The sequence below is a fragment of the Varanus komodoensis genome, unplaced genomic scaffold (genome assembly GCF_004798865.1).
Source record: "Varanus komodoensis strain SLA01 unplaced genomic scaffold, ASM479886v1 scaffold25, whole genome shotgun sequence".
NCBI lineage: Eukaryota > Metazoa > Chordata > Lepidosauria > Squamata > Varanidae > Varanus > Varanus komodoensis.
Genome location: NW_025335661.1, coordinates 9,872,378 through 9,887,716, shown reverse-complemented (window position 1 = coordinate 9,887,716; position 15,339 = coordinate 9,872,378).

The following is a 15,339-nucleotide window of genomic DNA, read 5'->3' as shown; positions in this document are numbered from 1 at the left end:
ATTTGCCAAGCACACTTATGTCTTTGTGGACAACATGAAAGTACCAAGGAAAGCTCATGGAAAGTCATAGCTTGTTGGTATAGCACCTGCTTTGCATGCAGAAAGGTTACATATTCATTCCCTGGCACCTCCAGGTTGCACTACTTGAAATTCCAGAAAGGTACTGCCAGTCAGTGTAGGCCAGAGGTAAGCACCTTGATCTCCTTTAGATGTTTTGGATTACAATTCTTATCACCTGAGCCAGCATGGCTGTGATCCAGAATTAAAGGAATTATAATCCCATGACTGTAGAAGACATCGGTTGTCTATCCCCTGGTGTAGGTAGCACGGAGCTAGATGGTCCGACTCAGTTTAAGGCAGCAAAAGAAGAAGGGGACGGCAGAGGATGAGGTGAAGCAGTTGGTGTGAGCTTAGGTTGACTCCAGGGAATGGTGGAGGATAGAAGAGCCTGGAGGAATGTTGTCCATGGGGTCGTGATGGGTTGGGCATGACTTCATGAATAACAATCTGGTGTGGGTAATTCTTCCCATATTACAGAGAACTTTGGCTGTTGTGCGGTATAGAAATACAATCTGTTGTTGTTGTTAAGTATCTCAGTGGTGATTTGCAAGGGAAATGAAAATAATTCCTCATCTTCCAGACTGGAAAATGTCATAAAGAAGAATGTAATTCGCCTGGAGAATTGAATTTCTCATTAAGGGCATCAGTGATGGCTTGTTCATCTTCCTCTCCATGTGTAGCAATGCAACATGGTAACCTAAACTTTGAGTATTGTGTTACAGAGAAAGTGGAGCTTATTTTCGTCTTCTACTTGGCAGTGTAAACAGTTTTCTACATCTCTCTTGCTGCATGCTTAGTTTTCTGTGTTGCAGGCAGTGTATCCAGTATGGCTGCTTGTAACCCAAGAACCTACAAGTACAATGGCCTTCCTTTGAAGGGCAGAGGGAGTACAGAGGCAACAATTGCCTTCACATGTCCCTTCCCTCCACACTTAGGCAGCCCATTACAGCCATCTAAATGTTTTTGCTGGCTAAGAAGGACAAGTGGCTGAGGCACTACCAGGATTCCTTGTTCTGTGGTAGTGCCTCTCTCGACCTACCCCACCCTCTTAGAACCAGCTCCAGAGTTGGTCTTCTGACATCAGAGCTGCCGCCAGAACAGAAATTATCACACTAACTACAAGGGCAGAGGGAAGATGCTCCAAAATCAGAGTTCCAGGTCTGTCTTCAGAGTATTTTTCTAGGTTGGAGCTGGGACTCCAACTTTTCTCATGACCATCTAGACAATGTCTAGCAGCCATAGGGTTACTCCCTCAGAGATATTTCCTAGCTTGCGAGCAATCCTTGTTCTTAAAAATGTAGCAACTGTTTAAGGATTGCTGTATTAATCAAGTATAGTACAATACAGTACAGTAAAGTTCAGTAAATGTCAGTGGCCCTGTGCACTATTCTACAACTTAATCTCCAGCCTCTTTGAACTGGAGGAGGGACCAGTAGACAGTTAACCATGTGCTTGTTTCATATGCAAGTCCTTGTATCCAAACAGCAAGACTGCAGGATACCATCTCATCACTAGGGAGAGGTTGAGTTTTCCATTCAGATGATGAGGCAACAACAAATTGCAGGATATTTTGGAAAGTAAGCCATATTACTTGGGAAAGAGCTTCACTGAACTCAAACCATCCTGGGCAAACCATGCCTGGGCAAACCCAGACAGAGGGACTAAGGAAACACATAGAGCATCGGGCTGTAAGCCTGCATGTATGTAACAACTTCTTCCAGTGGTAGTAGAAAGGCTAAAAAGAAATGTGCTTGTGTGCACAGGGGTGTATATCTTCTTATAGTATCAGTGGAAGGGCTGATGCTAAGGTTGTGGGGTTTGTGCTGGGGTTGCTTTGCAATGTGGAGTCAATTTGAACCAAAGTGAACTGCAGCATCAGGCCTAGCACAGATCTGATGGAGTTTCCACTCACCATCTAATCTGATCAAGATGAAACTTCATGCTTCCTCTGGGTTTCATATGGACACTCTTTAAGATTTCATGTACCAGTCATTCAATAGGTTTTATATTAAAAGGATTGCAGGTTTTATGCAAATCAATAAAAAGCATTAGTCTGTGATTTGGTGTGATTTTTTATAAATAAACACATCATTAAGCCTGTATGGAATGTTTTCTTAACTTGTCAACAGCTTGTTTTTAAAGAAATATGGTTTGATCTGAAGATAATTTAACACAAGGATTTTCATGAAAAAATGTTTTTTAACCCCCCTACCTTTGCAGCGGTTAGGGGGCTGCTGAGGGGAGAAGGGCAGTGGAAACTCCTCTGAACTTCCCTAATGGAGCAATCCTTTAGTCTCTGCGAAGGCACCCCAGCTGTCACATGATATGACAGACCCATCCATGGAGGCCATAGACAGAGCCATCATTTGGAGCAGGGTTTCTGAGTGGTGGTAAGTAGAGGATTCCCATCCCTCCCAGCTGCCATGGAAAGCTCCACAGCGGCTCTTTGAGACCTTTCACAAGGACAGGGTGGAAAGAAGGTGTGCCATGGCTGGGGAAGAGTCAAGACATGATCCAGTGGAACCACAAATGTTTCCATCCCAATCAGTCCCCAGTGCGGGGTAAGCTAGCTAGAGAGGCTTAGAGACACACTTAGCTCTGAATGGTTTTAAGGAAGGACAGGAGAGGGGAAGGCTTCTTCATGCTTCTCCATGCTGCCCAAGTCTTACCTGCAAGATACTGAAGTCTTGGAAAGTTCTAGCATTGCTGTGCTTTGTCATATGGCCTAGATGTCTATAGGATATTCTGTAAGTTCATTCATCTTAGGATCCTCTATCTTTTCATGAATGGTGGTTTATACATATCCTAAGAAATATCCTATTGGGTGGTTCCTCTCACCCCTGCAGCCCATTCTACATTTTTCAGGGGACTATCTGACTGACCAGGAAATCTTGTGCTGAGGAGGGGAAGCACAGGTGTCTTTGAAGAGGAGGAAATGCATGAACTTTGTTAAGCTGCATTAAGATCCAAGCCATTGTGAGAGCCAGTGGGGTGTAGTGGTTAAGAGCATGGGACTGGGACTCAGACGATCTGGGTTCTAGTCCCTGCTCAGCCATGGAGCCAACTGGGTGACTTTGGGTCAGTCACAGACTCTCAGCCCAACCTACCTATTCTATTCTATTCTATTCTATTCTATTCTATTCTTAACATTTTTATGCCGCCCCATTCGCCGAAGCCTCGGGGCGGCTTACAATGTTAAGTTAAAAAATAATTATAACATTAAATTAAAAATACAAACATTAAGTTAAAATGCAAAAATAACAATATAAAATAAGTCGCCCTGGCCAGGTTGTTGTTGTGGGGATAAGCTGGAGGAGGAGAATGATGTAAGCTGCCTTGAGCCCTTTGTAGGAAAAAGGCAGGGTATAAATCAATCAATCAATCGTCTATAGCTCTAAACTTTTTAAATGCAGTTTTGCATTAAATTGTTCTGCACAAATTAAGTGATATTTAGAACTTCATTATTTTTGTCAGCACTTAAAAGAAAAGTGATCTAACTTTTAAAAAACGTTTACATACAACATTTATACTCAAGACATGTACTGGCAGAATACAGTGTCAGTAAGGGAGAGACAAATGGCAAGGTCACGGCAATGCCAAATGTTTTAGAGTGTATGTGTGCTGAGCTGCTAGTATTCCAAGCTGAGCCTCCAGATCTTGGTCAATTAAAGTTAAGTTATTCATTATAGGCAGGTTTCGTTCACTGTTATTTTTGAAATAAAAAGGGATCCCTGTGAAAAGAGATAAGTATTTGCATGCATCCTCATTTTAGCAGCAGCAGCAGCATTATTCAAGCAGCATGTATTGTTGTTGTTATTTATTGTTTCATTTCTATACTGCTTGACTGTCAACTTTTTGGGCGGTTGACAACAGTTCATTAAACAGACAATACAATAAAACACCATAAATATTTTCAAAATTACAAAATTTCAACAACAATGAAAGCTGAAATGAAACAATAGATGGTAGACCTGCCAATACCTAGCATGAGTTTCCCCCTCAAGCCCTTAAACATAACAACATTGGTGCATTGCAGGCCTGAGAGGAGAGATAATTCCACAGTTGCAGGGGAGGGCACTACTGAGAAGGTCTTCTCCCTTGTTGCTGCCTTCTAAGCCTCCCTTGGAGTTGGCACTGAGAGAAACACTCCAATTACTGACTGTCGTGTCCAGGCAGATTGTGGTTAGGAGAGGTGTTCTGTAGAGGACTGCGGTCCCAAGCCACATTAGGCTTCATACGTTAAAACCATCAGTTTAAATTGGGCTTGGAAGCAGAAAGGCAGCTGATACAAGAAGGCCACAGCTAGTCTTACCTGTTCTGTCCTACTGGCTATAGTCATTAGTCTGGTCGCTGCATTTTGCACAAACTACAGCTTCTGACCAGTCTTCAAGGGGTGCTTAACATACTGTATAATATATTGCAGTAATTTTAACTTGCAAGCCAGTAAATTACTGAAACCAAGCTATCTTTGTCCAGATGGACTACAGCTGAGCCACAATCCAGAGCTCTTCATGCTGGAGAGGCCATCTGAGTGGCAGGTGAAAGAGATGACTCAAGTAGGAGTGCAACCCCATCCAGAATACTCTCCATCTGGTCAGAGGAACTGTGCACTAACAGCATCTCAGGATTGCTGGGACTGAGCTTCACTTGGTAGCCCTGATCCAGTCCATTGTCACAGGCACCAGTTTAGCACATTCACAGCCTCACTTGATAGAGATGAAAAGGTGAAGCAGAGCTTCAGTAGCATTCTGATAGCAATGTGCCCCCAACTCTGGATACCCCACTTGGTAGCATGGGGGACACAATGAACCCTTGAGGAACCCCATGCTGGATAATTCATGCAGTTGACAATATTTCCCAAGCACCTCCATCTAGAGCTGGTTCTCTAATTAAAATTAGGGCCTTCTCTGTGGTGGCGCCCCAGCTATGGAATGTGCTCCCCAGAGAGGTCTGCCTGGAGCCGATGTTATATGCTTTTCGGCACCAGGTCAAGACCTCTTCATTTTCCTGCAATTTTAAAGTTTAATTTTTTTAATTATGTTTTTTCCTCAGTCATGGATTATTATGGATTATTATATGTATTTATTGGGTGTTCTGTTTGTAAGCTGTCCAGAGACGTGTCATAATTGAATGGGATAAAAATACCAAAATAAATAAAATAAATAATAAAGAAAAGAGGAACCACTGCAACACAGCATCTCCCATTCCCACCTCAAATGATATCCCAGAAGGATATCAGAGGTTCAAAATACACTGAAAGATCCAGGAGTATTAACAAGGTCGCACTCCTCTTGTCTCTCTCCCAGCAGTGGTTATCATACAGAGCAAACAAGCTGTTTCTGTGCCAAAATCCAGGCAGAACCCCGACTGAAATGGATCCAGATACTCAGTCTCAGCTGAGATTGTCTGGAGCTGATTGGCCACCATCCATTCAAGGATTTTCCTCAAATTGTTAAGATTGTCTCAACAACAAATTATTTGCCCGACTGATTGAACTGATAGTCAATTTCTTGAAAGTGGTCATAATGATCAAATTTCCATCTGCTTTTATTTGTATGTAACTATGCCAAACACATATGCAGTGGATCAGTGGAACTTTCCATGTTCAAAATAGAAAAGGCCAGTACAGTGACAGAGTTGAGAAAAAAGCTGGACAAGTTCCAGGAAGATAGAGCATCAGCAGTTATCAGGTAAGGTTCATAGCACAACACATTTTTTCTCCAAGTCAGGGGAAAATGAAGATTGCAAAATTTACATCAGCTAAGTAATGCAAGCTGTAATCTCCATTCCTCACAATAGGAGTTTGTCGCTAAACAGTAGGACAGCAATTAAGGCACTAAAGTCTACCAAGTATTCCAAGGAAGGAAATCTAAATATAACTGACACATTGTCATGAGAGCTTGGATGAGAAATGCATTCCAAAAGGGGGAGAGTGAGCAAGGCACTGACTAGTGGGAACCAGAGCAGCAAAGCAAACTGTATGTAAAATTATGGTTCACCTAAGAGAATCCTGAAAATAAAAAACAAAACTTGAAAATATTAACAATACCTTTGTGTCTGTGCCACCATAAATCAACACTTTCTTCATTTAATAATCCATTCTTACCTAAGATAAGTGGTCATTAAATGTGAAATGAACCAACCAGTAGTTATAATATAGTAAACAAGGTTATTAAGGGTGCAATTCTATGTTTAGACAGAAAAAAAGTCCTATAATTCTCAGTGTTCTCCAGTAGAAATTTTTCTGTTTAACCAGGAACCCTGCATATTTAAAACAAATAAAACAAGAAAACCTATTAAGTTATGCTCACTGTTACTTTAGAACAAAGCTTTATGATGCTACTGTTACCACTACTCTGGCTGAAGAAGATATACTTCCTAACCAAACACAATCTAGCTCCTCTATCTAGTTCTGTTCCAGTTAACACACAGGCTTCTCAATGACAGCTCTGACACCCACCTGGGACATTCAGTACTTTGAATGTTTTAAATCTGGTCCAGTAGCTGCTCTGATTATGGACCTCTACCATCAGCTGTTGCCAGGCCATTGCTGTCCCTGAAGGTGGCTCCTGGAGTCACTAAGAGAGCAAAGCTTCTTTTTTGTCAGGAACATAAAAAACAACTAGCTGTCAAAACAACTTTTTCCCAGAAAAAGCAGGGAATGCACTTTTGCAAATTGCAGCAGCTAGAGTCTTCAGAAAAGGGGGAAAAACTGCACCACACTGAATAGTATTGGAAAAATTAGCAAGATCTTGCCATGAAGAGAGTAAAACCCTACCACTCCCCTTTCACAAACAAAGCTCATGTGTGCCTTTGTTTTCCTTTGGCAATTTGTCTTCTGACAGCTGTCAGGGAAAAAGAAAAAGAGGAAAATAGAGTTGGTCCCTGCTGCACTTTGACAGCAGGCAAGCCTTCTCTTTTTTAAGATATGACTTCCCTTTTTCAAATCTACACAAATATGTGCATCTATACATGTGTTAATCTATTTTTTTAAAAACTTACCCCCAAGACTGCACACATTTGGGGTGCAAAACAGCAGCCAATCAGTGATAGATGTTTTGATGATCTGCTTGGACTTCAGGGGGGCTGGTTATAAGAATTCACTGGTTATCAAATTAGAGGTTGTGGAAGGTAACCTGTGTAAAAAGAAAAAAAGTGTGAAGGGAAAGAAACTGGTAAAACCAAAAAATTGTTCACAATGGGGAGGGGAAGGCATGTCAATCCTGCCACAGAGTCCTTTGAGATAATGGTTAGAGGCCTGAAATGGGGCAGCTGGAGAACAATTTGCAGTCAGCCTGATTATCTGTCAGGCACACTGTGGGCTGTTCTTTAACCAATCAGTTATGGATTATTGCCAGGTTGGATTAAGCATGATGTGTGAATGTGTCCTCAGATGCCCCTGAAACTCTTCTTCACTAAAAGGTCCCTAGATGCCTCTCCACAGTCCCCTATATTGACACCAATCAGTCCATCACACTAGCTCTGTTCAAACTCTGTATTTTTAGAAAGATTCACTGTTTCTAATCAAAAGGTCATAAATTTGGCACAACTATACTATATGTGACCCAGAAATAAGGCTTCCCATTCCCTTATCAATGGAAATTTTATCCATAGCCATGGATAAAATCACTGCCATTTTACCAGCAGACCATGTTTATAACCTATCCCTCCTCAGGCACAAACCTGAGTAAAAGATACATGTTTTTCTCTTGTACTGCTAACTTTTTCAGTTTCAGTCTTAGTTACACAACCTAACAGATGAATATATTAAACCTTTACCTCACAAAAATTTCAGTTTCTTCAGTGTCAGGACAGAATGTACATCACAGTACAGTGGAAGAGCCTGGGAGTCCCAGATTCAATACCATGATCTCAGGTAGCTGGTGATGGGACCCAGATGAGTACAGTAAACCAGGAATTAACCAAAACTATGACAGAGAGATCCCTGGTGCCCCATAAAGTGACTCACCAAAGCCTGAAGGCTAGTTCATAAAGGCAGCTAAAAGTGAGACATGTGGAGAAAACCTGAGAGATTCACACCAGATATGTTGGTAGGTCAGAACTTCCAGCCTGAGTACTAGAACTGTGGATGCAGGGAGACAGAAAATATAAAGTGTATACAGGACAAGAGACAGGCAAATGTGATGTGAAGAAACATCATGCAGAATGTCATGTTCCTTTACAGTGAGACATGAGTTGGAGACAGGCAGTCAGTGGGACCTAAGTCTAACCCTAACCCTGCCTGGCAATGTGCCTGGGCTTGCAGACGTGCTGATTCATGCATTATAGCTTGCCTTTTACATGCTGAGCTCCACCATTTGAGCAAGGAGTATAAATGTGGGGATGAACTTGCAGAAAACAAAGCAGCTATTTCTGGGAAAAGGAATTGCAGTCCATCATGTCTTAAGCAGCCATGTCTGAGCAGAGTTATGAGGTCAGTTACTGGAGATAGCAAAGTTTTATTTATTTATTTGGAGTGCTTGTATGCTGCCCCATTCGCATAAGCCTCGGGCCGGTTTCCAACAAGTTGGCAGATGCCCAAAGTGTAGCACACCGGCAAAATGGAGAGTTGTTCTGTTGACAGAAGGGAAGCTTCCTGGTATTTATACCTGGCCTGTTCAGTCCAGAACTTCATGCTGCTTGCCAATTGCAGGTGCTGTTGCAGCACGTTCCTAGAAGTGTTCCGAAGCTTCACCAAGGACAGCCCTGGGTTACTCACTTGGTTAACCCAGGATCAACTCAGGCCATGAGGTTCCTAGTTCGAAGCCTGGAATCTAACACTGGTCATGGAAGTAGTCAAGTAACACTTTCTCTTCCAGTGCATTGCTTACACATATAACCATCAGCCAGAGCACCTAAGCCATTGATGTTCCCAGGACATCATGCCAAGGGAGAGACCAACCTGGCCTATCCATCGGCCAGAGAAGGAACAAAAGCTGGAAGCTCACTTCCCCCTCCCTGCAGGAAGAACAGACTGGTCCAGCTGCCAGTTGCCCTGGGACTGGAGCAGAAGGTAAATGCATTCTGATAAGAGTCAGAGGAACAAGAGCCAACAAATGCTGTTCAAGCAAGAGCACTAGCAAGGCAAAATCAGCTTGACCTGAAGTGCAATTCAATGCCCTCTTACAGCTCACCACCTTGTTCTTGTCTTGAAATGCATGCCTCTCTCCTCTTCCTTTATTTTCCACCCCAATGGCACAGGCTGTCTTTCATTTTTATCATCTTAAGGAGACAATAACTGTCTGATAAGTGGAATAAAAATGCAGGAAAAAACATGTAACACAGCTCTTAACATTAGTGTTCTACAGAATGTGGCCATCGCTCAGGGAGTGAGCACATGTTTAGCATGCAAAAGGTCCCAAGTTCAATTCTCAGGTGTCTCCAAGCAAGAAAAGAAATCGTGCCTGTAACGCTGGAGAACCACAGCCAGTCACTAGATGGACCAAAGGACTGAGTCAGTATACAGCAACTTCCTTAGTTCCTTAAATGTATGACATTGTCCTAAATTGCCTATGAAGACAATTCAGCCTAAATGAATTCCACTTCTGTCAGGGGGGCAGGAAGGCATTATCCTTTGCCAACAGTGACCTTCAGTCTGATCTCCGAATATCTTTATTTTCTTTATCTGAAGTGCAAAGAAGCAGTTCATATGAAATGTCAGTAAATGTCAGGCATTCTTCTAAATGCATAAAATGACAAATCATCTCGCAGTGCAGAATACCTACTTTATACACACCAAAAGTGGGGCGGGAGGTGATAAGTAGAGCTTTAGGCATCTTAAAGAAAGGCCAGCTCCTGGATGGGAGCAGTGGACGCTGTTTTAATTCGACCACCAGAGGGAGAAAGAAGGCCACTCAGTTCGGTGCAATGGTGGTAATGCTATCCCGCCCTGGGTCAAGCTGCTGAGCTAAGAAGCTTGTTTTCTTGGCCGGATTCCTGCTCCCAGGTTCTTCAAGGTCAAGGGCTCTGCTGCTTCTTAGAATCAAGAGATGCAACTACTGTAGCAAATGCATCTTGACCCCAGAGTGATTTTCCGAAGGGAGATAAGAGGACTCCTCAGCAGCAGCATGGGCAATCAAATTCAGGCAGGAACTGGTTTTGTGAGTGGTTGCACTCGGTTTTGCTGGGCCAAGCCCCAGTACATTTTGCCTGAGCCATTTGCTTTCAGAGTGATGCTGGATTTCCCCAAGGAACCTGAAAGGGTGGGAACTGAAATGAGCAGCATTCTGGAAGTCTGGCAGAGAGAAATAATGCCTGTCAAAACAGCTGCTTTTATTTCATCATAGCTGAAGATAAATTAAAAGGAAAAGCATTTGGAAAAGGAGAACACTTTAGCTTGGATGGCTGAAAATTAAAAAAAATGGGTGTGAGGTGGCAGCAGCTGGAGTGTGTAATCAGCCACAGCAACCCTGCATGTCTCATTTAAAACTAATTGATCTGATGCTTTTTCCATGTAAACAACATGATACACAGCTAAATGTGCTTAAGGGCAGAACGTGTGTGTGCATGCGTGTGCACTGAGCATTTCATGGCAGATGATCCACCATTGTTTTTCTTCTACTTTTCAGGCAGAACATGTGTGTAGGGCCTCCAGTTTCTCTCTCATTAAAACCCTATGTTAGCCTGGAGACAGCTAAGGTTGGGGTTGCATGGCAGGTAAATAAGGGGGCTTTTGGATTCAGCAAATCCAACAATGACTCCCAGCACATTTCTGACATGCATCAAGAACACTTTATATTAGACCCTGTCACTGGGGGAAGAACTGGCAATTCTCTTGCAGGGATTTTCATGGGTGTATATTCTGGGGTCCTCCGGGGCAGATGTTCTGCCCCACTGGGGGAGCTTCTCTCCACTCATGCCACACTAACCTCACCTCTTTTGTAGAGGTTTTTGGATTGTTCTGTTAGAAGCTAAATCCTTTATACACAATGGGACGTGTTCAATAAGTATGCCTAAGTATTTTCTCCATAGTGGGGAAAAAAGCTGTGCAAAAAATTCAAATTATGGAGATAAGTGAACATCACTCTAAGGTAAAACTGTGGGCTGGCAATGACAGCTCTGCAGTAAACCATTCTAAAATTAAAATGCTAAAAATATAGCACTGGAGCTAATACAAAGGGTATCTCACATTGAACTTTGAATTCTCTGAAGCCAAATAGACTGTTGTGGGTGTTCTTGAGTCATCACTCTTTAGACATATTGAAGGTGGCTTTTTTGATATCATATAGTTATAGTTTTGTTTATAATAGGAAAGCTCTAATAATGAAGTTGAGCCTGATGGTACACTGCCCACACATTTGACTTAGCGGATGCCGTATTAGGTAAGGAAAGGGGACAAAAGCCCCCTAATCAACCTTGGACAAATCCTGTTCTCTTGCAGACAAGCCATCCTGGGTAGATTTCTGGCAAGACAGGTGAGATTAAAAGCAGCAGAATGCTTGGTACATAATACAAAGTTTTAAGGATTCTAGTGTCAAGTATTTTGTTCTGTCTTCCTGTTTTAGAGAGGGTGCCCAGCTTACCTACCCTTGGCTCTCACTATTTAACCTTTTACTTGTGTTTAATGGAAAATAATGGGGATATTTAGAAAGTTAATTCATTTTAAGTGTACATGCTCATACATACACACACCCCTTTTGATTAAAATACAAGCAAACATGGCTGTGATTTGGCAGGCAGGCAAATTTTACATATTATTTAACATGTTTTTCATCCTCTGTCCTGCTACTGTTTAGAACTTTAAAAAAAAAACTTCTCACAAGTTGCTGATCATTCTGTTATTCTATTTTTTTTCTTTCTAGGATGTTATTTTGCTTATATTTATCTTCTCTAATACACAACAGGAATTTTTGGCTTCTGAAATTAAATACGAATATTTTCAGCAGCTATCTTTGTGGATATTGATTTTGTCTGAACATAGTTAGAAAAATCCTGCTACTGCTATCCATAGTTGTTTAAGTACATAGAAACATAACAAGTCAGAAGAGGTCTTCCAAGCCATCTAGTCTGATCCCCAGCTTAAGCTGGCTCCATTCATGTGATCCCCAACATGTGGTTGTCCAATCTTTCCTTGAACACCGCATTGATGGGACCACCTCCAATGGAAGTCCATTCCATATCCGAGGGGTTCTAACTGTCAGGAAGGCGTTCCTGACATTCAGCCTGAAACCTGGTACCTAGAGCATTGCCCCATTGGACCATACTCTTTCCTCCCACAGGGGAGAACAGGTCATGACCCTCTACCATGTGACACTCCTTCACATACCTACATGTCACTATAGGTTGCCCTCTGGGTGTCCTCCAAGCTGAAAAGACCAAGCTCCCTCCATCTCATCTCATATGAGATTCCCCACATTGCCGCTACCATAATTGTGACATTGCACTGAACTGATTCGAACCTAGCTATGTGTCTCTTATACACGAGTCACGTCAGCCAAATAACCAGATGGTCCTGATAAAAATTGCTTTCTAAAAATTAAAATGCAGGTTTACTTCTCTTACGATTTCTGATCTCTTAGTGTACACCCCCAAAGACTACCTAATTCTATTTTTTATATGGAGTCTACTGGAGAGGGCTATCAAACCTCCCAGCAACATTCTTCATGTCAGGTGCAGCAGCACAAACAAAGGCTGCTGCACACAGCATGGAAAGGGGAACTGCTAGCACAGCACATGGGGCTTAAATCCTGGTCAGCACCATGCAAATGCTGGGAGAGCTATCCAGGAGAGCAGACTTAGACCTTCACAGCTTCACAGCCCTAAATGACTTGGGGTCCAAGTTTCTGAAGGAGCTCTTCCTTCCATATTGAACTGCCTATGCATGAACAGAGTGATCGTATGACCCCCGACCTGTCTAGGGGACGTAGGATTCTTTAGATTCTTCAGTCCAAGACTGGAGACAGAGCTCTGACTTCAGAGCTAGGAATCCATGCTCAGATCCCCCTTGTAGCTGATGTTGAAAGAATTGCACCAATTGCACCAGTCGGTTTTCCAGGATCATATGAGTGACCTCAGAGAATGGGTGGAGGCAGCATTCCAGGGTGGGAAAGGGAGGAGACTGGCAGGGCTGTACCATGTTCTGATGTATCCCAACAGTGCTCCATCTTCCTTCCTTCTTCCTCTGCAGCAGTAAAGCTAGGCAGCCATACATGGCTGTCTTATCCTATTTCTTGTTCTCTGCCCCCCTATTTATTTCGCTTCTACTTTCTCTCATACCTGCTGTTTGAGCAGGCTGCTGCAATAAGGACAGGTTGTCTTTGCCAAAAGATTGCTTGCAAAGTGTATTTGGATTTAGGCTATAAGCCTAAGTAGACCAAACCATAGGCTGCCCATTCTGCCGTTTTTGAATACTGCCCCAGTTTGATTCATTTTTTTCTGCAGTCATTACCTAAAAATCAAAGGAGAGTGTTGTTTTGCTTTTCTAGGATCAATGGTATGTCCTGATGGGCTGGGAATGCAGCTGTAGCAGTTAATGGATGACTTATGGAAGCCAAGAAAAAGTCAAAACTACCTTCATTCCTCCTAAGCCTTGTTAAAAGCAGCAACTTATGAGCATGCTCCAGTGGTTTATTGGGGCAACATGCTTTTTCAGTGCCAGGTTTTACTTTGGAATAGTACGATGCCAGATCCATAGTTCTGAAAAAGCATTCATAAGAGTTATTGCTACCTTTGAACCTAAATAAGAAATATAATACAACAAAATAGAAAACCATTTAATACACATTAACAAATCCTATTATAAACTTGAAAAGGAAAATATTTCAAATGCCCTTTATCTGTGCTTTTGCAGAATTTCTGCGAAATAAAGCAAAGAAGTGAATGTTCTAAAAGACAATGCATTGTTCATCAAGTATACTTGGTTATATAAAAATGACAACCTTCTTTGTAGCCTTGCTTAACACTTTTGTGTTAAGACACAAGGTATGGGTGAATGCTTGCACTGCCCAGTGCAGAATTTCACACAGCTGAACATGCTGTTTACCTGTGCTTCTGTACCTTCACATGCGGCTGGCAAACTAGCAAGCAACCTTTGAAGGCATATAATTGAGTATCTGGTGGAACCAGCAGATGGTCTAAAAATAAATAAATAAATGAGAGACCAGATCATGTCTACCACGGTTAAGTGCTTTGCCTATCCTACATTGCACATAAAATAACTCTTTAAAAATACTAATGAAAAAAAATATCATTGTCAGGATGTGAGAAACAGTAGATTTTGTGTCCATCTGTATGGATATTCTATGCATATTACTCAGAAGGACTATGTCTTGGAAAGCATGTCTAATATTGCGCTCTTAATGGTGAAAAAGACAACCATTTTAACTCTGGAGGCTTTTCTACACAAGGCTGTTACTCCACTGCATCTACAATCTTATCACAGAACTGAGATTCAACCACTGCACAAGGACCCTGTGCTTTCCTGTTTTTTTGCTATATAACCTCTACATAGCCCTGTGATATGGTGGAAGGCCATAACACAGACAAGGAATTCATGCTTTCTTTCAGTATGAAAAATAATACCCTATTTTCCCTAAATCTCACAAAAGTAAATTTCCTCTAAAAATCTCACAAAAGTAAATTACCATGAAAGAATTACAAGCACACAACAAATGCCTTATCTAGAAAAGTTCTGGGTCCAAGGTCATATAAAAGTCAACTAATTTGATGCTCCAATAATCATTTAAACTTACATTTCTTTATGCATATAACTAAAGTAGATGGCCCTGCATAACCAAAGATGGTATATATATACAGTTTTCATCAGAGAAAACTCTTTCTTCTATGGAAGTTATGTTGGAGATCCAAACCACTGTGTATTAAAAGAAAAGGACACAAAACCCATTTTCTTTCTTTTTTTTAAGCAGGAGTACTAAACATTTCTCCCCAGTGACTATCTCTGGTCTGTTCCACTAGACTGGAATTTCTATTAAGAATCCCTCTTCATTTCATGAATACTTTTCTGTTGACCTTTTTATAGCACTTTATAAGGAAGTCTTAAGTTAGTTCAGTTTTCATAACTCTTTGTGAATAAATGAATGCCACTTTTTTTTTTACACCTGTGACAGCAAAACAAAACTATACTATATATCTGTACCTATTTAATGGTATATATTTTTACATTTTGCAAAATCAACAAGGAATATATTGGTATGTTTTTGAAGTTTCTTGGGGGGTACGTACTAGGTTTCAACTGCTGTCTTGCATTAAATGTGCAAACAAAGGCATAAGGATTCCTTGTTCTTTTCTTTTAAAATAATACAGTGCAGGAACAGACTATTC